We start from the raw sequence: 27,564 nt of genomic DNA, 5'->3' as shown, positions 1-27,564 counted from the left end.
CAACTCCCCTGCCAGAGCAGGACCATTGAATCTAGGTCAGGTCACAGAGGAATGCATCCAGACAGGCCTTGAAAGTCTGCAGAGAAGGAGACTCCACAACCTCTCTGGGCAGCCTGTTCAGTGCTCTGTGACCCTTACAGTAAAGAACTTCCCCCTTGTGTTGAGATGGAACCTCCTGTGCTGCAGCTTACATCCATTACTCCTTGTCCTATCACAGGGAGCAAGTGAGCAAAGCCTGTCCCCTCCCTCCTGACACCCAGCCTTCAGATATTTATAAACATTTATTAAATCCCCTCTCAGTCTTCTATTTTCCAGACTAAAAAGCCCCAGGTCCCTCAGCCTCTCCTCATCAGGCAGTGCTCCAGCTCCCTAATCATCCTCATAGCCCTCCACTGGACCCTCTCAAGCAGATCCCTGTCCCCCCTAAACTGGGGAGCCCAAAACTGAACACAGTACCCAAGATGAGGTCTCACCAGGGCAGAGTGGATGTAAGGACATTTCACTGTAGAGGTGTCATGGGGGTATTTTGCAGAAGGACAGCTGAAGAAGAAGGAAAGATGAAGCCAAATAGGTCAACTCCAACTTTCCCTTGGCAGTCCTTCTGCCTTCTATGTGCTCAACTCTGTACAAAGCTGGTTTGTATCATTTTGAAGATTTTGGAAGCTTTGGCATGTGTTCATTATAGCAGTAAGAAAGGAAACATCTCTCTTGCCATCTTGAAGTGCATTAGTGGTTTATTGCTGTACTCCTAACTCATTCTGTGGAGAGTTATTTCCAATGAAATCTTGAAGAAGTCTCATTTGGAAATTATTAGAATCATAGAATCAGTCAGGTTTGGAAGGGACCACAAGGATCATCCAGTTCCAACCCCCCTGCCATGGGCAGGGACACCTCACACTACATCAGGCTGGCCAGAGCCTCATCCAGCCTGGCTGCAAACACCTCCAGGGCTGGGGCCTCAACCACCTCCCTGCACAACCCATTCCAGGCTCTCACCACTCTCATGGTGAAGAAGGGGGCCAGGCTCTTTTCAGTGGTTCACAGTGATAGGAAAAGGAACAATGGGTTCAAACTAGAACATAGAAGATTTCAGTTCAACATGAGGAGCAACTTCTTTCCAGTGAGGGTAACAGAGCCCTAGAACAGGCTGCCCAGGGGGGTTGTGGAGTCTCCTTCTCTGGAGATTTTCAAAACCCACCTGGATGCATTCCTGTGCAGACTACCCTAAGTGATGCTGCTCTGGCAGGAGGGTTGGACCTGATGATCTCTGGAGGTCCCTTCCAACCTCTGATATACTGTGATAACCATAACTCTCCCACAGGGGACAAAGTGCTCTGTAACAAAGATCAAAGATGTATTTGGGAGTGGGGGGGGAGGGGGGGGGGGCAGATAAGTGGAGGAATAAATGCTAAGGAAAAAAACAAAGAGTTGTAACTCAAACGTGATGATTTCTGTGAGGTTCTGATAAAACTGATAAAGAGGTTGCTGATTTGTCACCATTTACATCTCACTTGCAATCCCACAACTCCCTCCTTTAATTGAAGTTGCTTACATTTGTCCTAACTGTGCCTGGAATCATGATTATACGATGAGTGTTTGATTTATGTTAATTGTGTGCTTGGGGGGAAGTATTACAGACTCAAAATATACCTAATAACAATTTAACTTATTGAAGACTTAAGCAGGAGTGCCAGGAATTTGAAATATGACCTAATGGTGGCCAAAGGGAAAACTCAGACATAAGATATTTTATAACATAAAAATGAATGAACTGGAGAAGTTTGCTCAGAGAACTGAATTTTGCAGGACTTAATTAGCTGGGTTTATTCTTCTGGAAAGTACCATTTCAATTTGTTTAATGATGTTTGGAGTTCCCTTTTGTATTCTGGGACTTCTTGTTCACCTAGAGAGGATCCTGTGCTTGGCATGAAAAGTTAGTTGCAACAGAAGTGGATAAGTAAAGAAACATGCATCAGTAACACAGAATGTAACCATCAGAGGGAAGTGTTACTAGTTGCTCTGACTTGAGTTTGGCCTGGCAAGAATAAAGACAATAGCATGGTTTAGAAAAGACTGAAGTCAATGGATCCCAAGGAAGGCATATGAAGAAAAACAGATAGTGGGGAAGTTGAAGCCAAACTTTTCCTCATACTGAAATAGAGAGCTGCTTATGTGTGAGTGAGAAGGTGCAGAAAAGCAATCAGAGATGATCAAGCAAGAGCAAGACCTACATTGTGCAGCCTTTAAAGCAGAAGTAACTTAGAAACAAAGCAGGAGGGGATGTATCCACCTTGCTAGCAAGCTAGATCAATTCTTGAGGTTGCATTTTTTTTTGTACAAGACAGGAGGTAAGGTAGAAGTTGCTAAAATGAAGAGACATCATAGAATCATAGAATGGTCTGGGTTGGAAGGAACCTCCAAAGGTCATCTAGTCCAATCCCCTCAGTGGTAAGCAAGGGCATCCTCAACTAGATCAGGTTGCCCTGAGCCCTGTTGAGCCTCATGTTGAATATCAGGTCTGGGATATTCTGGATAAGAGGACAAAATGTGGGATGTTGTGGAGAGGGCAGTCAGCAAGATCAGAGTGAGCAAAAAATGGCAGTGGCTAAGCCAGAAAAATCATATAAAAATTAAAAGCTACTCTTCAGGACATGTTTCCTTACTTTCCCACATCAGAAATCTCATCGAGATGGATCTTCAGAAGTTGCTGTATCTGTATCTGTAGAGCAGCTACTTCTTGACTGAAGGGTGGGATTTGATGTGAGTTTGATCAGAGATGGAAGAGACTAAATTCTAATTTTAGTTTCCAGCAATATCTGAAGACTGACAGTGTCTGGACCCACTCAACCTATTTGGGAAGGTTGTCCCAACTGGATAAGCTTATAGCATATCTCAGTATAGCAAGGAGGATGCAGCAGTGGTCATGTGCACAAAGCACATAACTGCCAGGGGAGAGAAAAGGTTTTCTGTGTGTAACTGTACCCTCTAAAGAAGGTCTTTACTTGTAGTACCCAGAGTGATGAATGCCCCAGAATTCACAAAGTGCAGCATGAAACTCAGCTTCTTAATTTCCATTCCTCTCCCAAAAGGCCTCAGAGTTTTCAAAACCTTGAAACCCTTGAACCTGAAGCCTCTTCAGTCCTCCCACATCTATTGCCGCCTTGCTCCAGACACTGCATGAGAATCCTCCTCCACATCCTTTCAGTCCTCTGCTCTCTCCCATGTGCTCCATTCCCTTTTCTCTGACTCTTCTCTGTTGGCCTCGTAGTTCACCACATCACATCATATGTAGATGCTTTAGATTGTTTCCCTGACCCCTCCAAAGCTCAGAACATTTCAGGTCCATGCCCTTATCCTCTCCTCACCCACACAGATCACTAGCACCTACAGCCAACACCCTGCTGTGCAGCACAGCCAGCATTCAACTGCCTCTCCCCACAGATAGCATCTCAAAACCCAGACTCTGGCCAAATCATCCTTTCACTAAACAGTTCCCTGAACTCCAAGGACAGTAAAAGAGGCCAAGGATGATTAGAGGGCTGGAGCACCTCTTCTATGAGGAAAGATTGAGAGAGTTTGGGCTATTCAGTCTGGAGAGGATAAGGCTCCTGTGAGACCTTATTGTAGCCTTACAGTATCTGAAGGGGACTACAAGAAAGCTGGGGAGGGACTTTTGAGGGTGTCAGGCAATGATAGGACTAGGGGGAATGGAACAAAACTAGAAATGGGTAGATTCATATTGGATGTTAGGAAGAAATTCTTCACCATGGGGGCAGTGAGACACTGGAAGAGGTTGCCCAGGGAGGTGGTGGAAGTCTCATCCCTGGATGTTTTTAAGGTCAGGCTGGATGGGATTCTGGGCAACCTGAATCTGGGCAACCTGTGAGGTGTTCCTGCACATGGCAGAGGGGTTGGAACTAGATGATCCTTGAGGTTCCTTCCAACCCTGACCATTCTTTGATTTTAAGTTCAAAACAAACCCCAATCCTCAAAACCACTGGACTATGATAGCCTCAACATTTGATTAAAAAGTGTATCCTTCAGTTCTTAATCATGCCTTAGGGCAAAAGAAACCACAGGATGACTCACTTTATTCTGATGGGTGCTATGGACCATTCAAATAACTGCATGTGTCTTGCTCAAAGACTGACTGACTTCAGGTTTTGAGAGATTACTGTAGACAGAGACTAAATCAGCCAGGAGGTCTTTGTACTGGGGAAACATGACTAGGCAGGATATGTTCAAATTATTTCAGTAGGCAAATCACTACCACAAAGAAGAGAGAAAAACAAAGTATCTAGGGTCCTTACCAATCTGAAAATCCTTTCCTCTGTCATCAGTACAGAGGAGCCCAACTCTGCAAGCTGAGGAGTTAAGCTTTTCCCAAAAGTTTGCTACAGTAGCTTAGTGTGCCAATACAAAATATAAACCTGAGGGAAAATGTTTTCACTGTGAGGGTGACAGAACACTGGAACAGGCTGCCCAGGGGGGTTGTGGAGTCTCCCTCTCTGGAGATATTCAAGACCTCCCTGGATTCATTCCTGTGTGATGTGGCTTAGGTGAATGTGCTCTGGCAGGATGATCTTTTGAGGTCCCTTCCAACCCCTAACATTCTGTGATTCTGTGATTCTGTAACACATCCCAGCACACCTCTTGCTAGCTAACCAGCTATTTGCCCTGTTTCCCCAAACCTTTCCTAGGCGTTGTTCTGTTGCAGCCCTGGAGCTGACTAGCTGAAGCTAACTCAAACAGGTTGGTGAAAGACAGGATCACTAGAGCAAGAGACCAGATCTCAAAGGGAGCCAGGGCTTTGCTCCACCTGGGAAGCAGGGATTACTTCCCTAGCAAGCAGGAAAGGGCATGGCCTGATGTTAACAGCACCAGTCACAGCATCACAGCATCACAGTGTCACAGTATCACAATATATTAGAGGTTAGAAGGGACCTCAGAAGATCATCAGGTCCAACCCCCCTGCCAAAGCAGCATCACTTAGGGTAGTCTGCACAGGAATGCATCCAGGTGGGGTTTGAAAGTCTCCAGAGAAGGAGACTCCACAACCCCCCTGGGCAGCCTGTTCCAGGGCTCTGTCATCCTCACTGTAAAGAAGTTTCTCATACCCAGAATGCCCCTGCTTACTGAAGAGAGGGTTGGACTAGATGACCTTTGTAGGTCCCTTCTACCCCAGACTATTCTGTGATTCTGTGAATCCAAATCATCAAAAAGGAATTGAACCCTCTCTAGCTGCAGATGCATTTATGACTGTGCTGAAAAGTCAGGTCCTTCATCCAAGAAACACCTTGTTCTGGCAAGGGTGTGAGCAGAGAAACAGAGAAAAATGACTCTGAAATGGCTGCAGTATCAAGAGCTCTCTGAGGAAGAGATTCACAAAGCAATTCAGTAGAAAAGGATTAAAACCTCCGACCTAGAAAATATAGAGAAAATATTTACTCTAGAAACATATTAGTAAGCAGGAGAGTCTTAGAATATGTGCTCACACAAGGAACTTGTTATCTGCTACCCTTGAGTGTTGAGGGATATGAGGACATCATCAAGGAAGTTTATTGCAACACATGTAATCTATTTTTGATTTCCAAGAAAATTGGGAGGTATGGGACATTTTGAGGGAAAAAAAAAAGAGAAAATGCAATACTATTCATCTGAAAAGGAAGAATGACTCTGGATGTTATTGTGCCGTGGGAAATCATTTTAAATGGCTATAGATAATGGACTCCTGAGCAATATCAGATCTCATTGTATACAATTTTAACTAGGTATACTTTGCCACTAGAGGATGGAAAAGCAGTGGCAATCACACTTGGAAAGATGTGTTTGCCCCCTGTGTTTTGCAAGGTAATAAAGTTGTCTCAAGCATGTCTAGTTCTCACAGTGACTGAGGACTTGGCAAAGGGCAACAGATGAAGAAATGAAGTAAAGTGGCAAATTATAGACCACAAGGAAAGCGGTCAGGGGTTCAAATCGAAAGAACTAAGTACTCAATATTAACTTATTTATGGAGTCCATCACAGTATCATAGTATCACAGTATATCAGAGGTTGGAAGGGACCTCCAGAGATCATCAGGTCCAACCCCCCTGCCAGAGCAGCATCACTTAGGGTAGTCTGCACAGGAATGCATCCAGGTGGGTTTGGAAAGTCTCCAGAGAAGGAGACTCCACAACCCCCCTAGGGAGCCTTTACCTGTGCTCTGTCACCCTCACTGTAAAGAAGTTTCTCCTCATGTTGAGCTGAAATCTTCTATGTTCAAGCTTGAACCCATTGTTCCTTGTCTTATCACTGTGAACCACTGAAAAGAGCCTGGCCCCCTCCACTTGACGCCCACCCCTCAGCTATTGAGAGACATTGATCAGATCCCCTCTCAGTCTTCTCTTCTCCAGACTAAACAGCCCCAGGGCTCTCAGTCTCTCTTCATAGGGGAGATGCCCAAGTCCCCTAATCATCCTCGTGGCTCTCTGTTGGATTCTCTCCAGCAGATCTCTGTCTCTCTTGGACTGAGGAGCTCAAAACTGTGCAGGCTCACAGCACGCCTCAAAAACGCAACAAGTAATACAGTTTAGCATCAATTGCATTGAACATGAAGGTCCTACCATGAATGATGATAGCTGTAGACCTGAAAAATACTTTTCTTCATGATTTAGGGGAGTGAGATAGAAATATTTTATAAGAAAGAACTGAAAAGGTTATGACTGCATGAGGCTCTCTGCAGTAAGGATGCAAAGAAAACAGGAGAGGGAAGCAGATGTTTGGAGGTCAAGGAAATTTCTGGGAATCAGGTATCTGTAGAGGTAGCCACCAGGCAAGGAAAACTGAGCTCCTGTTAATGACCTCCAAACATCTGCTCTGCTAACTCCCCTGTTTAGTTTCTGCTATGATTTGGGGGATATCTTATGCAACCATGATTTGTCTTTGGCAGTTTAGGGGGTTGGATGACTTCCAGTCTCTGTTTCAAGTGGATGTTTCTGCTATGAAGTTTCTGATGTATCCTTTGCAAATGATTGTCATTCTCCAGTCTCATCTTTCTTGAGGTAACATTGGATTGTTCTCCTGTCTCTGTTTTTTTCTCTTTATATTGCAACTTTTTTTATTAAAAGCTTTTTCCTAACATGCTCATCTGGTGAAGCAGTGCCATTCTGAGACGACAGAGTTTGTTGTTACAAGGGAGAAAAACCTGCCCCAAGTCTGCTCAAAGCTTGTTTCAACACAGAAACATAGAATATTAGAATCATAGCATCATAGAATCATAGAATCATAGAATCATAGAATCATAGCATCATAGAATCTTAGAATCATAGAATCATAGCATCATAGAATCATAGCATCATAGAATCATAGCATCATAGCACCATAGAATCATAGCATCATAGCATCGTAGCATCATAGAATCATAGCATCATAGCATCACAGAATCATAGCATCACAGAATCATGGCATCACAGAATCATAGCATCATAGAATCATAGAATGGTCCGGGCTGAAAGGGACCTCCAAAGGTCCAACCTCCCCACAGTCAGCAGGGACATCCTCAACTAGATCAGGTTGCTCAGAGCCCGGTCGAGCCTCACCTTGAATATCTCCAGGGAAGGAGCCTCAACCACCTCCCTTGGCAACATGTTCCAGTGTTCCACCACCCTCATAGTGAAGAACTTCTACCTGATATCCAATCTAAATCTATTCTTCTCTAGTTTGAAGCCATTGCCCCTCATCCTGTCACTGCAGAACTTTGTAAACAGTCTCTCTCCATCCTTCCTGTAGGCCCCCTTCAGGTACTGGAAGGCTGCTATTAGATCTTCCTGGAGACAGCGACTCCACCACCTCCCTGGACAACCTTGAGAAGAGGGACAAATGAATCATAGAATCATAGAATGGTTTGTGTTGGAAGGGACTTCCAAAGGTCATCTAGTCCCATCTCCTCAACTAGATCAGGTTGCTCAGAGCCTTGTTGAGCCTCTTGAATATCTCCAGGGATAGGGCCTCAACTACGTCCCTGGGCAAACTGTTCAGTGTTCCACCACCCTCATAGTGAAGAACTTCTTCCTAACACCCAAACTAGATCTACTCTTCTCTAGTTTGAAGGCATTGTCCCTCATGCTGTCACTGCAGGCCTTTGTAAACAGTCTCTCTTCATCCTTCCTGTAGGACCCTTTGGGTACTGGAAGGTTGCTATTAGGTCTCCCTGGAGCCTCCTCTTCTCCAGGGTGACAACCCCAGCTCCCTCAGCCTGTCCTCATAGCAGAGGACACCAGCCTAAATCTGAAATTACCTGGGAGAGCTTTCTTGTACTGATCAGTCATTTGCATTGTCCTTGTTTTGAGCCACAAGGTTCCTGGGGCAAAGGGACAGGAAGGTATTTGGCTCCCCAGGGGAGTAAAATAAAAACCACTCCTACAGAGTCAGAGGTTAAATAGGAATGCTCCTTACAAATATAGATACAGAAATACAACAGGTATTCAGGGAAAGGAATATATACACAAATTAAGCCCAGTTCTCCACCTGTGCCTACCAGACTTCAGCATTAGGCCAAAATCTTCCAAAGCCTCTTCCCTCCACAGTCAGCCTCTGCAGGTCCAGGAGCAGGCCAGACCGTTGTGGTGAGTTGAAAATTCTCCCCAACATTAAATTGCCAGACCAGCTCAGTTGGAAGCAAGTGAAGCTGTGTTTACAAACAAAACTACAACTACAATGGAATGCAATGACTATGTACAAAATAGACAATATTTACAATATTTACAGGTATTTACAATTTATAAACAGCACAAGAAACTCCCTTGGTCAAAAACCAGGGGAGATAATAGCTTTCCCCTTCCCTGCCCCCTTCCCTCTACCCTCCTGTACACAAGGGACAAGAGAAAGAGCAGAGAGTTAGAATCATAGAATCATAGAATCAGTCAGGGTTGGAAGGGTCCACAAGGATCATCTACTTCCAACCCCCCTGCCATGGGCAAGGACACCTCACACTACATCAGACTGGCCAGAGCCTCATCCAGCCTGGCCTTAAACACCTCCAGGGATGGGGCCTCAACCACCTCCCTGGACAACCCATTCCAGGCTCTCACCACTCTCATGGGGAAGAACTTCTTCCTAACATCCAGCCTGAATCTCCCCACTTCCAGCTTTATTCCATTCCCCCTAGTCCTGTCACTACCTGATATTCTAAAAAGTCCCTCCCCTGCTTTCTTGTAGCCCCCTTCAGATACTGGAAGGCCACAAGAAGTTGCTTGTTAGCCAAAACAAAGCAATGCAGCCAAGGTCAGCAAAGAGCCAGGAGAAGCACCAGCCAGAGCGAGGAAGCCAAAAAGAGAGCAAAGTCAGCTTACAGATCTAAGTTTTCTGTCTGTTATCTCTCCAGTGGGATTTTTTAGAACTTATCATTATTTTCCTTTTTACACCCAATGGTGATTTTTTCCCATTCTACTACTTTCTGTTCAAGATCTGAGGAAAATTTTAAAGGTACAGCCTAAAACTACCACAATTGCTCTCCCCCTGCCACAGGACAGGGCTACCAAGCCTCAGTGCCCTCCCCCAGAGTGGATGCTCCAGGCTTTGACCAGTCCTGAATGCCCTCTCAACAGGTCTCACTGCCCCCCCACACTAGACTAAAGTTGTGCAGCAAGAAGTTAACTTGCCAAGAAGGACGCAGGCTCCCTCATGAACCACAAGACACAAGAGCTGCCATGTTGGGAGCAGAGAGAAGGGAGAAAAGAGGGAGAATTGCCTGTGAACTCCCTTTCTATAAGGAGATGCAGGATGATGGGATGGGATAATAAAAATTACACTTTCCTGTGTCCACCCCCTGGGGACAATCCGGCCCCTTGTACTCTCTGGTACTACTGGAGGATTCTTCTCTATGATGAGTGTCTGCTCAGCAAGTTTGTTGGCAATACCAAGCTGGGAGGCTTGGCTGAGACACCTGAAGGTTGTGCAGCCATCCGGTGAGACCTGGACAGACTGAGAGCTGGGCACAGAGGAAACTAAGGAGGTTCAACAAGGATAAGTGCAGAGTCCTTCATCTGGGAAGGAAGAATAAACTTCACCAGTACAGGTTAGGAGGTGATCTGTTGGAGAGCAGCCCTGTGCAGAAGGACCTGGGAGTCCTGGTGGATAAGAAGTTATCCATGGGTCAGCAATGTGCCCTTGTGGCCAAGAAGGCCAAGGGGATCCTGGGGTACATTAAGAGGAGTGTGTCCAGCAGATCAAGGGAGGTTCTCCTCCCCCTCTACTCTGCCCTGGTGAGGCCTCACCTGGAGTATTGTGTCCAGTTTTGGGCTCCCCAGTTCAAGAGTAACAGGGATCTGCTTGAAAGAGCCAATGGAGAGCTATAAGGATGATTTAGGGACTGCCTGATGAGGAGAGGCTGAGAGACCTGGGGGTGGTTAGAAAAGAAGACTGAGAGGGGATTTAATAAATGTTTCTAAATATTTGAGGGCTGGGTGTCAAGAGGGAGGGGACAGGCTCTGCTCAGTTGCACCCTGTGGTAGGGCAAAGGGCATATAAAGGGATATAAAGTACAGTGCAGGAGGTTGCACCTCAACATGAGGAGGAACTTCTTCACTGTGAGGGTGACAGAGCACTGGAACAGGCTGCCCAGGGAGGTTGTGGAGTCTCCTTCTCTGGAGACTTTCAAGACTCATCTGGATGTGTTCCTATGTGACCTATGCTAGATTCTATGGTCCTGCTCTGGCAGGGGGGTTGGACTTACGATCTTCAAAGGTCCTTTCCAAACCCTAACATCTTGTGATCCTGTGATCCTGTGAACATTTAGTCCTTAACCTATAACATGAATATAATGTTTTACATTATACTGCTGTCGAAGACTTAATGTCCACAGCCAATTATGTGCCTGCTGTAATTTTGTTGCAGAAAGAAATTGAAAAACCCTCCATGTATTCAATGTGTAAAATTTTATTTTATACTGGTAGAGATGAGTAAACTGTTGGAAGGGAGGCAGTTTTTCTCTAGTGGTTTAGTAAAAACCTCATCAGTCAAGGAATTGGCTTTGTGAAATGTTGGAAGGGCTTGTTTGAATAAAATGTCCCCAGGCTGGCTGGAAATGGGTGGTTAGCTTTGGTAAATTGGTCTGGTTCTGTTGCAAGCTGTGGGGTTGTTGTTTTGGGTTTTTTTTCCCTCTTTCTTTTATGTGAAAAAGGAAACAAAATTTCAGCCATGACTGTTTTTAGCATCGATGACTTTATTTGACTAAATAACAGTCAGATGGAGAAGACAAGATGTGAGGGGAATATCACAAAAAGAATAAGGACAACAGTCAGGGAAGAGCAAAGCAGCATGGAACAGCTCTTCAGAAGAGAAAATTGCAGTTAACAGTTTGCTCCATGAGGGAAGAGATAAACTTTATTTCCCACAGTGTTTTGCCCTATGAACTTTAAAAGCTTTTCTAGCATTCTCAACTCCCTCCTGCCCTCTGTCATTCTACAGCCCTCCCATACCTACCTGCTTTTCTAGTGAAGTGGCAGCGTGTGCTGTGGCAGGTCCAGTGCTGACAGATGTCTAGGCAACACAGGACTACTACAAGATGTTTTCTGTTTACCTGTGTCTCAGTGGAGGTACTAAATAAGATCTTCCTCCTCTCTTTTAGGTACCTACATTTACAGTGGTTTAAGGCACTTTGTATCTCTGAGGCATCCAACCACCTCTTGAATTCCTTTGAAATTGCTCTGCTCTTTTAGGGAGACTGGCAGTTGTAGAGCCCCCAGCACCCCCAAATCCTTTTCTTCAGGGCTCCAGTTGTGTATTTAGGGTCTGGATAGTCCAACTGAAATCAAATTATTGACTCATCAATTCTTGGAAGAACTGCATCTTATGGCAGCCTTAGATGGTGATAAACCTTGATGAATCTTCACCATGAGGACATAAATTAATTTTCAGCATTTTAGGCATTCACCCTCATAATCTTTTAGAGAAGAAACAACCTTCAGGAGAGACTTCTTACAGGAACTTAGAGCCATGTGGATGCTTAGGGGACTTGAGCATCTCCCCTATGAAGAGACACTGAGATCCCTGGGGCTGTTTAGTCTTGAGAAGAGAAGGCTGAGAGGGGATCTGATCAATGTCTATCAATATCTGAGGGGTGGGTGTCAAGTGGAGGGGGCCAGGCTCTTTTCAGTGGTACACAGTGATAAGACAAGGAACAATGGATACAAACTTGAACATAGAAGATTTCAGCTCAACATGAGAAGAAACTTCTTTGCAGTGAGGGTGACAGAGCACTGGAACAGGCTACCCAGGGAGTTTGTGGAGTCTCCTTCTCTTTCAAACCCCACCTGGATGCATTCCTGTGTGGACTATCCTAGGTGATGCTGCTTTGGCAGGGGGGTTGGAGCTGATGATCTCTGGAGGTCCCTTCCAACCTCTGTGATACCGTGAGGCTGTGACACTGTGAACTTGGCACGAGAGTCCCTCACCAGATTTTGGCCTTTCCATTTACTGTAGGAAGATCTTGCTTACACTTGACACTTAATTTTGACACTGGTACACATAGGGAAAATTAATGTGCAAAGGTTTTGCTGAGGAAAGGATCCTGTTTAATAAGATGTTGCCATTTACTACAAGTGTTTAGAGAACACTGGCACAGCAGACACCAATCTGTATTGAGTTAAATAAAATCTATGGAACTTAATGAAAGGCAGAGAATTGTTTCGGAGTGAAATATTCCAATCTCCTTGTCACTGGGTCAGTACAATCTTTTAGGTGAAATGCCATGCTAGGCATTTGTTAAGGGAAGTGCCAAAATTTATATGCTTTGAAGGCTATACAGTATGGCAAATCTCCTCTTCTTCATTAACAATTTCAGGGCTTGCCAGAAATAACTGCTGTGCAAAGGGAGAACGCTCTTCAATATGTTAAAATTAGCTAGAATAGGGTGTCTCCTAATCAAATTTTGTCCTGAATTGCCAAATGATGTAGAGTTGTTTGTGTTGTAGATAACACTCCAGTGGGGACTACATTAAAATCCCTGAAAACTCCTATTATGAAAGACCTCTGGCTGAACTTTAACTCTATACATACAAGTGAGAGACTGGTGCTATAAGCTGCTCAGATCTACATCAAACACTGCCATTTTAATTGGGCAGTTTGCTAACAAGGATCAAAGATCTCTACTCTGGTGAGACCCCCACCTGGACTACTGTGTCCAATTCTGGAGCCCCTATTACAAGAGGGATATGGATGTGCTGGAACACGTCCAGAGAAGGGCCACCAGGATGATCAGAGGGCTGGAGCACCTCCCCTATGAGGACAGGCTGTGAGAGCTGGGGATGTTCCATCTGGAGGGGAGAAGGTTCTGAGGAGACCTCATTGTGGCCTTCTTAAGGGGGCCTACAAGAAAGCTGGGGAGGTACTTTTTAGGATGTCAGGTAGTGATAGAACTAGGGGGAATGGAGCAAAACTAGAAATGGGTAGATTCAGATTGGATATCAGGAAGAAGTTCTTCACCATGAGGGTGGTGAGATACTGGAACAGCTTGTCCAGGGAGGTCGTAGAAGCCTCATCCCTGGAGGTTTTTGCAGCCAGGCTGGATGCAGCTCTGAGCAACCTGATCTAGTGTGAAGTGTCCCTGCCCATGGCAGGGGGGTTGGAACTGGATGATCCTTGAGGTCTCTTCCAACCCTGGCAATTCTATGATTCTATGATCCCAAATTAAACGAGCAATGAAATCCCACCTCTACAAAATGAACAAACCAACATTCCAGAATAGTATTGGCTGTATTTGAGGTCCCTCTCAGAGGCAATGATGGCAAGAAAAGACCAAGGGGCCACCTAAACATTGGTAGGCTCCTAGTTCTTTTTGCCTTTGTGTGCACAGATGTTTCTGTAAGTTGTTCTGTTGCGTCATATACGCTACAAAATAAAGACAGAAGGCTTAACAAATAATTGGCACAGACCCAGTGCTTGAATCAACTTCAAGTAGTATGAGAAATGATGCTGCTTTGAGGGCAACTATAAGGAAAATGTATTCTGATGGAGTGTACCTCTTCAGTTTTGGCTGATTGCTGTTTGAACTCCCCCTGCTTATAAGTGCATTAGGGAGTATATATTTCAAAAAAACATTGCACAGCATTGCATGTATTTATCCTGTTGAAAAGTTAAAAGCCACATATGAGTTTCTAATTCCTTTCCATTTTTATATGCCCCTTTGGAAAATGTCAGTGCCCCCACACATTGCACTTGTAGTACCATTCCAGACCTCTACAGCCTTATGTAATGGAGAGTCAGAGGCTGGAGTAAACATCTCCAGAGCCAAACACTTGTGCAAAACAGCCTATATCTTCTGTCTTCTTTTCTGAGATCTACAAAACCTCTGTCACCATGCTGCTTCTTAGTCCTGGCTCATTTCTGCTCTTAGATTGGCCACAACAGACTCTCCAGACTTGAAATTTCAGAAGATTCCTGTAATGGTTTCCTGTATGAAGGGTTTCACTTGGATCTGAGCTGGCTTGTACTGATTCCCTCCAGCTGTCTGGTCATCTGGAGGGGGAAAAATATCAAAGGCCTCCCCATGCATTTCAAGCAGTGTTTTTTCCTTCTGCTGAGAAGAGTACCTAGTACTCTGTTCTTCTGAGTATTTCAAGGGAAGCCTCTTCCTGAAGCCCCCTGATCCACTCAGCCTGGTTTACTTTCTGTCTTTAAAGGAGGGTAGAACATCTGTGGTCATGTCTAATGGAGTTTTGCCTCCAAAGATCTCTGCTGATCTCTTTGCTTTAAATTAGAAAGGTGATGTGGAGCTTAATGTCACACACATGTTCAATCCTCCCTCACACGCTGTGCTCATAGTGCTGCCATTTTTACAGCATATTTGCATGCAGCAGACATCTCCTCAGGCCCTTCTCACTGCTTCCACTGGAGAAGAACCTTTAGACAGACAGAAAAAAGAATGACTATTGGAGCACAATGTCAGAAACCCCCTGTTAGATCTCATGTATGTCCATATTATAATTTTTTTCTTTGAGCGAGAGTCATCAGCCCTCAAATCTGGGGTTTAACACAACAGCAAGGGAGAACTTCTAGATCCTGAAGGCTACAGTAGCTCTCCAAACCCACCTGGATGCATTTGTGTGTGGACTACCCCAGGTGATGCTGCTTTGGCAGGGGAGTTGGACTCGATGATCTCTGGAGGTCCCTTCCAGCCTCTAATGTTCTGTGATTCTGTGATTCTGTGAGGTGAAACTGATTTCCAACATTTCCAAAGTTCCTTACCCACTCGGTACATGATATGCTACAACTGCATCATAATTCAAAGAGCATCAATGCAATATGCTCTTATAGCTGTTTGGGCTGTACTCAGACTCAAAGTATTTGTATTTCTGTCCTGAAATAAACAAGATTTTTTTTTTTTTTACAAGAAATGGTATGTGTATTTTATTGATTAAATATAAGCTTTATCATCTCCTTATGATTCCTCCACTGATTGATTCTTCCTTTGCTCCATGGGTATACCATATTGAGTACATTACTTTCCTGCAAATGGCTGGAAAAGGAGGAGTTAATGCATCATGGAAAATAACTTTTGTGTGGAAGACATTTATTTTTATGAATCTGGCCCTAAGACTCTCTCTCTAGTTTTAAAATTACTATCACAGCCAGCTTGTGCATCAAAAAAGATCCCACTTAGCAGAATATATGATCTCAAAAATGAATATCTGTTAGATTGTTCATACAGAGTGCTTTGAGAAATAACTTCTCACAGATGGAAAGCTATAAAAATGGTGTTCTGTTATCTTGTAGTTTGAACCACAATCTCAGAACATATGAAATATTGATATTGAATCAAGCTGTACCTAGTTCCCCTTGAATGAATTCTTCCAAGTTCTTGACCTCTGTTCTAGTCCTGTTTCATTTTAGGCTGGAGTCCAATGGGGAAAAAGAAAACAACACAACAAAACAACAACAAAAAAATCCCCACAACACCACATAAACAAAACCAAACAAAAAAAAAACAGACATCCACAAACAAACAAACACAAAAAACCCCAAACAACACAAAAAATCGCCAAACCTCAATCTGTTATCTATGAGCAGGGGCAGATCAGTAGTGACATATTGTTTGCTAACCAGCCCATTTCATATTCTGTTCTACCTTTGAAGAGAATTGTTGTAATAAAGTACAGTGACATGAATAGTCACGTCCATGAACATTTGCTTGGTGTGAAGTGTTTCCACTGTTCTCCCTGCAGAACAGGAATGTCTTGATGAAGAGGGATAGCATAGAAAGCATCACTAGGTAATTAAATAATGAAAATTAATTTTCATTACTTCTAGCTGTTTCTGGAGAAGATTCCCTCCTGACAGTACCAGTACTCAGTGAAAAATGCTGACATCACCAGTAGAGAAGCCTGTCTATGAATAGGAAACTTTGCTCTGGGAATCTCTCTCTTCTTGTACCAGTTTGGAAGAGTTTTCAGAGTGTACTGCTAGGATGCATTCAAGCACATTACCTTTAAACCACTACTGAGGCCATACCAAAAGGACTAATACAACCATTTCCTGAAAAGTTTCCAGTTCTCTCTCCAGGCGTTCCTAACTTTCTTAATAACAGTAATTCACAGTGTTAAGGTCCCATTAGTTAACAGATGGAACATTTAACCACTCGAAGAAAGCATCTAGCATTGACCTCAGTGATCTGTGTTTCCCAGTCTGCTGCCTCATGCCTTTTGATGTTGAGCTGCAGAATGATTGTGACTTGCTGTGAACAATAGCACAAACACCAACACCTAATATCTCAAAGTCCACTCTTAAGCTAAGAGAGGCCCTGGAGAAATAGCTGGAGAAGCAGAGCATCAGTGGCCAGAACATGCTGCTCTCTACCATAGCCCTTACATGGGATCATTTTACCCTCCTCTTTTTTTTTTTTTTTTTTCTTTCTCTTTTAATCAATAACTGGTATGGAGCAACTTGTCCCAGACAAGCTCTTGTTTAGTTCAGCTCAGCATAGCAGACCATTTGCAGGTATATTACTTCTATTTTCCATACCTTTCTTCTTACATATTTATTATCCCTCACCTAATAAATCTTTTATCAAGCTATACATAAAGCTTGGATTGATTTAGAAAAGGATCTGTGGCAGATTTTGCAGCTGAACATCTCAAAAGTGCTATTTCATCATTCCTGGGTTTTCCATGTAGCTGCTAATACCTGTTGGTCCCTTGCTGCAGCCCATGGGGCTAGCTGAAGCATACATTTTGAGGGCACCTCAGCTGCTTCTCCCAGGACTTAGCAGCTTGAACGTGTGGTAATTTCAGGCTATGCCTAGAAAATTTTCCACAGATCTTGAACAGAAAGTAGGAGAATGTAAATAAATCACTACTGGATATACAAAGGAAAATAATGGCAAGTTCTAAACCATCCCATTGGATAGGGTGCAAACATAAGCTGGTTATGTAGGCTAACTCTTTCTCTATTTTGGCTTCCTTTCTCTGGGAGACACTAACTTGTACTTCTGGCTGGCTTTGCTGACCTTGGCTGTGTTCTTTGTTGTGGATGAGTATCTTACCAAACAATTTTCTGCTCTTTCTCTTGACCCTTTGTGTCCAGGGGGTAAGAAGGAAGGGAGCAGGGAAGGGGAAGCTATTAGCTCCCCTGGTTTTGGGCCAGGGGAGTTCTTGTGCTGCTTATACATTGTAAATACCTGTGAATATTGTAAATATTGTCTATTTTGTACATATTCATTGCATTTCATTGTAGATTGTAGTTTTGCTTGTAAATACAACTTCATTTGCTTCCAACAGGGCTGGCAATTTAACGCTGGGGAGAATTTTCAACCCACCACGGAACAGTGCTCACAAAACTTGACATTAAAACTGGTGCTGAAGGCTGTGCTCCACGAAGCATTTGTTTGACAGGTCCTACACCTCTGTGGCAGTTTGAGGCTAGTTGTCTTTAGAGTTACAGACTTCCAGAAGCTAGGAAGGTCCAGGAGGTGTACCCAAAAGTGTAATCTTTCTATTTCATACCCATAAGTCCTGCATCCCTATAAACTTGGCTGCAAACATTAGTTTCTTCCCTTTTCCCACCTCTCTCTCCTCCCAGGAAGGACGCCCAGGTTCTTACCTCCCTGGTGGGAGAGTAAGGCCTGGTTGACCTTGGCAATGCTGCCAATTAGTCCTGGAGTGGTTTAATTGGGGCCTGGAGCTGCTAAGAACAACTTTGTGCTGTGTCACAAACCCTTGTGGTATAGAGAGCCTTGGTAGGAAGGGGGGCATGGAAGCCTGTGTTTTGTTGGCCTGGTATAGAGGGAGGTTTGTGTGAAGCTTTGGCTTAATGAGCTTCTGTGTTAAACCCAGACTATGGATTTCTATGTATTTTATATGCTTTGCCATGCTTTGTCCTATACCACTATAGCATTGTAGTTTGTAAATAGCCTTTCCATTTAAACTATCCAATACAGAATCACTGAATGACAGAATCACAGAATCTACCAGGTTGAAAAAGACCTCAGAGATCATCAAGTCCAATCTATTATGTAACACCCAGCATCTCCTGACAACTAAACCATGGTTCCAAGTGCCACATCCAAGCTTTTTTTCAGCACCTCCAGGGATGGTGACTCCACCACCTCCCTGGGCAGCACATTCCAATGGCCCATTACTCTTTCTGTGAAGAACTTTCTCCTCACATCCAGCCTAAACTTCCCCTGGTGCAGCTTGAGACTGTGTCCTCTTCTTCCGTCACTGGTTGCCCAGGAGAAGAGACCAACCTCCACCTGGCTACAGCCTCCTTTCAGGTAGTTGTAGAGAGCAATAAGGTGTCCCCTGAGCCTCCTCTTCTCTGGGGTAAACAACCCCAGCTCCCTCAGCCTCTCCTCACAGGGCTCTGCTCCAGACCTCTCCCCAGCCTTGTTGACCTTCTCTGGACATATTCAAGTATCTCAATGTCCTTCTTAAATTGAGGAGCCCAGAACTGGACACAGTACTCAAGGTGCAGCCTAACCAGTGTTGAGTACATGGCACAATGACTTCCCTGCTCCTGCTGGCCACACTATTCCTGATGCAGGCCAGGATGCCATTGGCCTTCTTGGCCACCTGGGCACACTGCTGGCTCATGTTCAGCTGCTGTCACCAGTACCCCCAGGTCCCTTTATGCCTGGCTGCTCTCCAACCACTCTGAGCCCAGCCTGTAGCACTGCATGGGGTTGTTGGTGTGTACAGAACCCAGAACTTGGACTTGTTGAATGCCATCGTTTGGACTCTGCCCATCTGTCCAGCCTATCAAGGTCCCTCTGCAGAGCCCTCCTAGCCTTGAACAGATCGACACCTGCCCCTAACTTGGTGTCATCTGCCAACTTACTAATGGTGGAACACTATCCAATCCATTGTCTGAGTGTTATTCTTTTGCCCCTTTTGGAGCAATAGAGCAATCTGTCCACTCATTAAACCATTACAATCTCCTACAGATCCCCACAGCAGCAGCAGCTGCAGCAGAGGTGGGAGTTGTGTGTCCATATATCTCGGGGTGGGTTGAGGGCCATAAGGAGTATAAGCTTCCCAGCTTTCCCTGGAGAAGGTGGTCACAAGAGCTGGAAGGAGGCGTCAGGCCCCCTTCATATAGAGCAGCCTATTGCTTTGCTCTGAGTGAGTCCAGGAGACTCCTCTTAGCCAGAGTTCAGCATCTTAAATCAAGCAGGTTAGCATTTTCAAGGCAAAGCACTGGGGGTGCCAATCTGGGTCTCAGCACACAGATCTGCTGGAAGTTGTATGCTGCTCTGAAAGGGCCAGAAAACTGTAACTGAGGCAGGCAACCTGCTTACGTTTGTGGTGAAGAGCATGCTCTTTGAAAAGATAGAAGGCTGTGGGCTGAAAAGGGTTGGCTGCTGCTGGATGAGAAGTCATCATGCAAGGTTGTCATGGTCTGAGTCTGGTTGCTCCTTAAGAAAAGCCACAGAGTTCAGTCCTCCAGAAGGACCAGAGAGGTTCAGGAGGTGAACCCAGGAAACTGTAATTTTTGTTATTCAGTCCCATAATTCTGCTGTATCTTTGTAAGTTGGCTTCAAGCTCAACTTTCTCTCTTTCTTCCCTTTCTTCTCCCTGGACATAGTGAGCTACCTTATCTGATGTGGGAGGAGGGTGGTTCCAGTCTTATCAGTGGCCTTCAAGGCCTGATTAATTTTTACTGTGCAATCTTGACCTGTTTAGGTCTAATGCCAGGGACTAAAGGGAGGCAGTTTCAGGCCTGGCCAGCCTGAATCCAGCCTAGCAATGGAGGGGAAGAAAGAGCCCTGGGGTATATGTTAAACCCAAGGTGGGGAGAAAATGAGCACTGGGGATTTGTGGTTTAGTCTGGCTGGGAGGAAGGGTTTTGGGGATTTTCATGTATCCTGTATATGTACTAGGTGTTAAGGATTCATGTATTCTGTATTTTCCTGTATATTTTTGAATATAATTCTGTATTTCTCTTCAGTTCAATGAGAGCATCTTTGTTTTACTTCCTGTGGGAGTAAAATCATTTCTGCCCACTCTTTAAAGTTGAACTTCCTCAGTGCTCACAAACACGGCTCTGTGAGCTGCACTCAGGTGGCCTTGCACTGCAGATGAGAGGTAATAGTTTTTAAAATCTCATTGAGAAAGAATTATGAAGAGGTCAGAGGGATTGGGCTCCTTTAGATCTACACTAAAATCTCTCTGTATCCAGCCAGACATGACTGATGTATCACAGCTTTCAAATTTAGGGGAAGCTGAATGTCCTCAGCTACAGCTCACCCAGAACCTCAGGAAACCCCAAACCCCAGTCCTTGTGTTCTGACACACAGTGTGGGGTCGTGCTAGAGAACCATTCATGGTGAATGGGTGCTCAGGTGGGTCAGAATCCCCCTGCTGCTTTTTGTGACCGTGCAAAAAGGGGGAAGCAGAGGCAAAGCAAAACAAACAAATAAAAGAGATTGAGTGCAATGATTCCACACACTCTCTTTTTATCTTCCTCCTGTGGAAATACAAGGGAAAAGGTAGGAATAGCAGGCAGGGAACATTCAGTCTTGAATTCTGATTCACTTCCTTAATTTTTTGTATTCCTGTTTGCTTTAACACCTCTTGCCATGCTAGTGCACCTTCACAGAGTAGATTTGTTGCTTTGTGTGAGCAACCTTTCAGACTGATGGTCCAAGTTTGCCCACTGAACCTCAGGAACCACAAATCTCACTTGGTACTTCCTTCTAGACAATGGAGAATGAAAGATCTCTCCAGAGGTGATTCAGATCTCAGATGGGCCAAATTGTCCCCTGGAGACATCTCACTGGGATTCCTGAGGCTCCACAGAGAATAGAAGAATAACATGCTTCAGTCAAATTTGCTTTTGTTCCCCCAGTGGTTTTCATCAGATGCTACCCTACAATGAATCTCTTCTAAAATGCTAAATAAAACCTGTGATGCATCTTTTCTTAACAAGGAAGGCATTGAACTGGAAATAAGTTACAAACTCCCAACCCAGAAGGTAGTGGCATGTTCTTGACATGACCACTGAGCAGGGTGAAAGGAGGAGAAAAGGAAGGAGAGGGAAATCCAGGGTGTTTCTTCTGTGGAGAATAAATGCTTAGGGATCTGGAGGCCCTGAATAATTAGGAAATGCCTCTCTTCACTCTCCCCATATACCTTCAGCTGCCAAGGCTGTTACTTGCTTTGTCAGCCAAGGGGGCTGGGACATTGTCCCAGAACCCCAGAGTGGCTTTCAGCTTCCCTGGGCTCCAAGCTCATCCACTTAGCCAGAAAAGGATGTGAAATCCAGCTTCACCAAGCTGTCTGGAAACAGAGCTGTCTGGAAAAGCATTAAGGAAGGGCTTTTAAAACCTGTCACTGCAGCAGGTTTAGATTAAAACAGGTATGTTGCAGGCAAACCCAAACCCACTCAAATGGTTGGAGCCTCCAGCTCCCACTCATCTTGCATGGATTATGTGCCTCATACTGACCAACTTCATGCTAAAAAACATTCCCAATGCTTCTGGACTCCTGTCTCCTCTATAGATCCCACCAGGGCTCCTTTCAGCAGGTGGTAGCCATTTGTTCTGCAAGGCAAGGTCTGTGTGGAGCCTGCTAATTGATGGACAATACAGAACCATAAATAGTCCTTTTTATTTATTTCTTTTTTTTTCTGTTTGCATGCAGCAGCACCACGTCAGGAGCATCACTTATGCCCAGCTGACCTTGAGGTAGCTCTTACAGAGACCCTCTTCCTACCCATGCATTAAAACTTGCCCCGTGTAGACACTTCCACACACTCTTGTGTGTGAACGCTCTGCTTTTGTTCTTTCTTGTTTTGTTTTCCCTTAATCTAAAAGAAGTTACTCAAACTGAGAACATATTGTTGCTCTTTGTGTGTGGAAAAACATAACACAGCAACTTGTCTTAGCTTTCTAATAGCTTCACGATGTGCTTTTGAACAATGTCAAACTTGTTCAAGGCTCGTGACATTTGAAGTTGGCAAGCAAATCCATGTTTTGTTTTGTGTTGGTTTTTTTTTTCTTCCAAAAGCAAAACTTTTTAGAAAGAAAATGGTTGCATTTATTTCAAATGAAAATATTCATCCTTGGGGTTTTTTTCTGTTTTCTCTTTTATTTTTTTTTCTTTTTATAAGACGTAAAAACGCTGTGTATGCACGATGATTTTTATTTTGTGTGTATGTTGCAGTGCTCAACATTTTAATTGCCACTTCCTCAATAAAACTATTGGAAGTCTTCCATCTTGCCATTAGCACTTAGAAAATAACTGTTAACAATATGCTATCCAGACACAGAAACTTTATAATTAACATTGGACTGGCCTTCAAAGCCTAGTGACTAAAATATATCCTATAAAATTACTGGACTTCATTCAATGCTATTCTGCTGGTTTAATGTTCAATAAATGTGTTGAGGGGAGATATTTGGCAACATGCATTAGTCTTTCTGGCAGGGAGAGTGACTACAATGAGGTTTGCTCTCTGCTCTATGGCAAGAGCACCAAGGCTCTACTGGGCTGCAGCACAAACACTGAAAGGTTGCTGCTGGTGTGAAATAACATAGCTCCCAGACACACTGCTGTGCAATCCTTCACTGCAGCGCTCCTCCCTTGTCAACTGACAAGGAATTGGACACTTTTCACATGAGCCATAAAACACAACAGGCAGTGTATTTCTGGACCGTTATAGCACAACTGGGGTAGTGTCAGAAGGCTGAAGGCCAAGTGTCTCAACTGCAGGAGAACTACAAGGTTGGCTCTGAAGCATCTTAATGCTATCCCAAAATGGAATTTTCGGCAGTACGTTAAATAAGGAGGAACACTTAGACCTGTGCCTTTAACACAGACATGGACATGACATCATCGACAGCTAATTAAGACTCATTCCAGCCAGAACTGTGCTGCAGCCATAGCAGGCCATTACCCTGCTAAAGAGCTTGGAGGACAGGATGAAAAGAGTTGTAATCCACTTTCTTTTGGATTAAAAGATGAGAAAGGAATCATAGTGGATTAAAAAAACAACAAAAACAGAGTTTTGCAAGATCAAAGTGATTTAATGCGGTACCTGAAAATAATCTGGCCATTCAAAGGTCTTTCCCCATGGGAAATATGTGAAAACCTCCCTCTGCTTAGATTTTTTTGAGACAAACAAAGCCTAATAGACCAACAGGCTTGTGGATACAGTTATGGAAGTTATTTTTACTGAGGTAGAGCTCTAAGTCAAGCCAAAGTATCACTGTGTTTAATATTCTAGATGCTCACAGGGAGAAGTGGTCATTGCTCCAGAACACTTTCAGTCCTTTGTAAGTATGGAATACTCCACATGTCTGGTGATATCTCTGCTAGGAGCTGCTCTAAGTGTCAGGATGCCCAGGGCCCTCACCTGGCAAGAAAAGTCAGAGTCAGTAACAAGATCCTTCTCCTTAGAGCCACAGGGCTCCATGAGGCACCAAGGCAAGGGGCACTATAGAAACACAAGGGAGCTGCACAGAGCTCTGCCAGTCCTGCAGTTTCAATCCTGCAGTTTCTGGCCTGAGTGAATCCAAATAAAAGAGAAAAATGCATAAATATGCAAAATAAATATTAATGCAGAGATTTACTTTAGCCAAAAAGCAAAATTCCCTGATTTTCCAAACCACTTTATTAACTTTTTACAGATTTGTTAGCTGGAAATATGAAAGGCACAACTGCAGCATCTGCAAAAGACTTTCCTTCAGAAAAGAAGCCTTAGTAAAAACTATTTTCTTATACTTTTCCTGTTCCCTGCTGACAGATCATCTGCTGTGGGCACAGGTCAGTGTAGGAGCTTTGGTGGAAGAAGAGCACCAAGGAAAGGCTTTTGGTTTTCATGCTCGTTGCACGCATGAACATGATCATGAACTGTTCAGTCTTGAGAAGACTGAGAGGAGATCTGATCAATGTGTATCAATATCTGAGGGGTGGGTGTCAAGTGGAGGGGGCCAAGCTCTTTTTGGTGGTGCACACTAATAAGACAACAAACAACGAGCTTGAACATAGAAGGTTTCACCTCAACATGAGGAGAAACTTCTTTACAGTGAGAGTGATTAAACACTGGAACAGGCTGCCCAGAGAGGTTGTGGAGTCTCCCTCTCTGGAGACTTTCAAAACCTGCCTGGATGCATTCCTGTGCGAACTACCCTAAGCCATCCCTAAGCGACCTGATGATCTCTGGAGGTCCCTTCCAACCTCTAATGTACTGTGAGACTGTGAGACTGTGATTTCCCTTCTGTCAACAATTCAGACACCCAGTCAGAACAGTTATTTTCAATTTGTCTGTCACTGTCTGAGCAGGTTTGGTCTCTTTGCAAAATGTGATTTTTTTCAGATCCGTGACAAGCAGGAACAAACAATGGAGAAAGTGGATGGGTTGCAGAGAGGAATTATTTGGGCTCAGAACTGTCTATTAGGACACAGAGCAAGGTCCTATCATCTGGATGTTTCTCTGTGTTGAGTCAATGTGCTGGTTCTAGTCAGCTCTCTGCTGATACCTTACAGTTACATTTCAATATCTGAAGGGGACCTACAGAAGGCTGAGGAAGAATTGTTTAGAAATGTTTGTAGTGACAGGATGAGGGACAATGGTTTTAAACTGGGGCACAACAGATTTAGGTTGGACATAAGGAGTGAGTTATTTGCAATGAGAGTGATAAAATACTGGAACAGGTTGCCCAGGAATGTGGTTGAGGCCTCATCCCTGGAGACATTCAAGATCAGACTCAATGTGGCCTTGGGCAACCTGATGTAATTGGAGGTGTCCCTGCTCACTGCAGGGGGGATGGACAAGATGACCTTTGAGGGTCTCTTCCAATCTGTGAATCTGTGAATATTATAATCTAATTACAGACCTTTGAAATGAAGTTACAGATCACTGTGAGGGTAGCTTTTTCCCTATATGACAGTCAGGTCTCAGATAAAAAGTACTGACAACATTTTATGGGAAAAAAATAATGCTTTGTTGATTCACTGTCAAGCACTCAAGCTGAAGAGAGCCAAAGGATTTTGGAGGGCATCTTACTGTGTTGGTTTTGGTGTTGGTCTTGTTTTGTTGGTTTTTTTTTGTCACCATCACATAGTTCTCATGATACAGTCCTAAGATCAGAGAAAAGAGATCTATAAACAACAGTAAGAAATAGATAGCTGATTTATCTCTGCCATGGTAAGCCACATAACTGTATACACCATTCCTATTATTTCCTTTTCTAACCTGGTTTTGGTTACCTTTGTTAGCTTCACAGTCTCCCTAGACAATATATTTCAATACCTTTTTATTTATTACAGGAGAGACAATATTGTTACTGTTCTGATGCCTAACATTCCTTGTTTAAATTGCCTCCTCCTTTACACAGAAAGGGCAGAGGAAATTTTTTTTTTCACTCTTCTTGCTGCTACCTTCAGGTATCTGAAGGCTATTATCACAATTCCTTTTTATTCTTCTACAGACTAAACAATCTAAATTCCTTCAGCCATTACCTGTGAAGTGTAATTTTAGACTTTTGATCATAGTCAACATCCTCCTCTGGTCTCATAGAATCATAGAATGGTCCAGGCTGGAAGGGACCTCCAAAGGTCATCTAGTCCAACCCCCCTCTGCAGTCAGCAGGGACATCCCCAACTGGACTAGGCTGCCCAGAGCCTTGTTGAGCATCACCTTGAGGGGGGCCTCAACCACCTCCCTGGGCAACCTGTTCCAGTGTTCCACCACCCTCCTACTAAAGAACTTGTTCCTAACATCCAATCTAAATCCGCCCTTCTCTAGTTTGAAGCCATTGCCCCTTTTCCTGTCACTGTAGGCCTTTGTAAACAATCTCTCCCCATCCTTCATGTAGGTCCCCTTCAGGTACTGGCAGGTAGCTATTAGGTCTCCCTGGAGCCTCCTCCAGGCTGAACAATCCCAGGTCCTTCAGCCTTTCCTTGTAGCAGAGGTGTTCCAACTCCCTGATCATTTTCATGGCCTCTTCTAGACCCTCTCCATCAGGACCATGTCCTTCTTATATTAAGGACTCCAGACCTGGACACGGTACTCCAGGTGAGGTTTCACCAGAGCAAAGTGGCATCCGTGATGTCTTTTTTATGTGCTGCACTCAGGGTTTACCCACACTGAATTGAAGGAACAGGCTGCGCAGGGCGTTGTAGAGTCTCCCTCTCTGGAGATATTCAAAAGCCACCTGGATGCGTTCCTGTGTGGTCTGCTCTAGGTGATCCTGCTCTGGCAGGAGAGTTAGACTGGATGACCTTTTGAGGTCCCTTCCAGCCCCTAACATTCTGTGATTCTGTGATGTCTTAAGTCTTACAGCTGATACGCCAGTACAACTATCTTCTTCCAAGCTCTGAGATTGGGAGACAGAGACAAAACCTGGGATTCTGGGTGTGACTAGGGTATGTATTCTAAGGTGAAACTTTTCTATGATTGTTATCCAATAAAACCACTTTTATCTTAATTTATTTTCATGAACATATATTTATATACTATATGTAACCAAGGACAGAAAGACAGATGTAACAAATACAGGCAAATATTCCTAAAATAAATGTAAGTAAGGTCTCATTCTGGCTGAACAGAAATACCCTTCCTTAGGACAACCCAAGATGACCAACTTTTCTGCAAGTTTGGCAGGAATTAAACTGCTAATAGATGTACATCCTGTTGTAGTTTCAATGCTTTAAGAAAAAAGAGGCAACACTCATGAAGAAAATGCAGCATCTTTTATGCTCTAATTGTGGAGTTAAAACCCATACAAAACCCCCAACAGCAAGCAAACTCTTGTACACATAAGCTGTCCTCAAGGCATGCTTCTATCTTGGACTTTTAAAAGGGGGTATGACCCAAATGCTTGTCTGTTTTTCCCAACTCTATTAGTCAGTCTACTAAAAGAGATTGCTTCTGTCCATAAATCTTGTTTCTCCAGTGCTTATCACTGTAATATTTGCTGCATAAACCCCTAGGAATTCAGTGATGGCTCTTTCTGTCTTTCTTTCCAAAAGACAAAAAGGAAAAGGTCAGATGAAACCCTGTCCTGCTGTGGGACCATATTCCTCAGGGGTTGCCACATTAGCCTTCTACAAGCTGTTGTGTCAGTGAAGCGAAATGCAGCACCATG

This window comes from Indicator indicator, chromosome 2 (genome assembly GCF_027791375.1).
Source record: "Indicator indicator isolate 239-I01 chromosome 2, UM_Iind_1.1, whole genome shotgun sequence".
Taxonomy (NCBI): Eukaryota; Metazoa; Chordata; class Aves; order Piciformes; family Indicatoridae; genus Indicator; species Indicator indicator.
The sequence above is the reverse complement of the archived record's forward strand: the minus strand, read 5'-3'. Positions refer to the sequence as shown.